The sequence below is a fragment of the Tiliqua scincoides genome, chromosome 1 (genome assembly GCF_035046505.1).
Source record: "Tiliqua scincoides isolate rTilSci1 chromosome 1, rTilSci1.hap2, whole genome shotgun sequence".
NCBI classification, from domain to species: Eukaryota; Metazoa; Chordata; class Lepidosauria; order Squamata; family Scincidae; genus Tiliqua; species Tiliqua scincoides.
Genome location: NC_089821.1, coordinates 223,989,393 through 223,991,643, shown reverse-complemented (window position 1 = coordinate 223,991,643; position 2,251 = coordinate 223,989,393). Strand labels below are relative to the sequence as shown.

The window sequence follows — 2,251 nt, the reverse complement described above, 5'->3', positions numbered from 1 at the left end:
CAGGAATTAAATAATATACAGAGACACTCTTAAAAGATTTTCAAGAGGAAATGGAACACAGGTCGAATTAAGAAAGCAAATTAAGCTCTAGATTTTCTCAAAGCATCAGTGTAGGTTTGTCTAACATATAATATAAGAAATAATTACAGTTTGATTTATGAAATCCAGTGACTATTTCTGGTTATCCCTAAGGACATGGCAGAATTCTGCACTAACTGGAATCAGGGCTAGAACTAAAGCTTCCAGTTGGGGTGGATGTTTTTCCAGATCATATCTAGAGCTCACCGCATTCTGAAAGATTTTGGAACCCTTCTGGAAATACATGGGAGATGGACATAGCATGGCCTGGGTTCTCTCTGGCCCTGCTACACCCACTGCACATTTCTGGTCACTTCCATTGCTCCGAGGAGGTTGTGATATTGTCAACCCCCCTAACTCCATAGCACACAGGGAGAAACCTAGTATGTTTCTGCTAGGCCTTCTCTTATTTTATTTATTTATTTGGCTGGCAACCTTCAGTCTCGAAAGACTATGGTATAAGCCTACAGCACCCAGTATTCCCAGGCGGTCTCCCATCCAAGTACTAACCAGGCCTGACCTTGCTTAGCTTCCAAGATCAGATGAGATTGGGCATGTGCAGGGTAATATTCCACCTTTCCCCCCAAAGGGCACCCAAGGCGGCTCTTGTCTGTTCTGACTCTGATATACTGAGAAGGTAACAGCACTGACTGCTGCGTGACAGGTTAGGTACCTTATAAAGAAAAGAGGAAGCTTAGCGCATGTACATTCCTTTCATCTTTTACAGACCATCAGCAAACTGGCAGCAGTGCTATCCCTGTTCAGAAAGGTGATTAAAGGCCTGGCTGGCACAGCTTCCTTAGGACCAAACTACACATTACGCATGATGAGTTTTGATTGCTTGATTTCCGGTTACTTTCTTAATATAGAGTGCTGGGGGGATGGGACTGAAATGCAGCAAAAAAGCTGTAGAGTATGTGTATGGGCACGGAATTTAATACTTTGCCCCATCATGGTTCTGATTGGGATTTCCCCCTTCCCCCCTTTCCTTTTTACAGAAGAAAAAAGCTTCTGCTTGCAGCAGTATATTTATTTTTGCATAAGCCTTTGTGAACTTCATCTTAAGTCCACTTCATCTTAAAGGACAGCTGGCCTCTTTTGAAAAGATCAATTTTAGCTGTAACACCAAGTACAGTAAATGCAATCTTATCTGTGTTTGCTTGTAAGTTACTCACATTGTATTCAATAGGGCTTACTCCCAGGTAAATGTGCAAAGGGTTGCAGCTTGTAGGAATGTTACCCAAATGCTGTTAACATATAAACCACTGTAAAGGAAAACGTTTCTATGATGTGAAGAAAATGGCACCAGGAGCAAAATAAAGTTTGCTAAAATGGCTATGAGCATTTTTGCCCTTTGTGAATCTGGTGGCTCTTTACTTGAAGTCTGTCTACATACTTCCCTGCTGAGCAGTGTTCAGTGCATGCTTATACAGCTTCTTGTAGAAGTCCCTGTCATAGGCGGAGTTGCAGGGCCAGTCCCAGATTTCCTAACACCTGAGGAGACATGCAAAATGCAGCACAACTGATCTGGTTATGCAACAGCTCCTCCCCCCTCTCCTTGAATTAAAAAAAAAGGGAGGAACAAAAGTGAAAGTATGTGGTGGGTTTAAGCAATTCCACCACTCTTTCTTCTCTGCATTTCTTCTTTCACTCAATTCCTCTCTTTCTTTTTGAATCCACACACAGAGGGTTGGAGGAGTGACAGAGGTAGGCACTCTTGCCAATCTACTACCTGAAGCATATGCTTCATTTGGCCTCATGGATGTGCTGTTCTTGCTGAACTGTTAAGTCCTCAACCGTGCCCCTCTTAGTTCTTCTGTGTCTTGTTCGAGGCTCTTAGTAGCAATTGATGTTCCAGTTCTACAAACTGCAAAATAAGCTTATTGCTTATCCTTGAGGAAGTTAGGAAGTAACATATCTCAACTTCAATTTACCTCTGTAAAATAAGAATAATGACCTACCTCATAGGAGTGTTGTGTGGCGTGCTGAGATAAGGCTTGCCAAGCACTGACAGAGCTACATATTTTATAATTGATTAACATCATGATGGGGGAAGGGAGATGCTTAGCATAACAGAAGGCCTAGCAGGTGGAAGATAAAACAAATCCAAACAAACAATGAAAAACTCCCAGATGAAGAAACCAAAGAAAATAATTGGGCAGAATAATTTTGG

General features: G+C 41.9%; 1 pseudogene; it reads right to left on the bottom strand.

Annotated features, from left to right (window-relative positions):
* Nucleotides 1–539: 539 nt before the first annotated feature.
* LOC136637502 (5S ribosomal RNA) lies at nucleotides 540–658 on the bottom strand (annotated as a pseudogene).
* Between the last annotated feature and the right edge of the window lie 1,593 nt (nucleotides 659–2,251).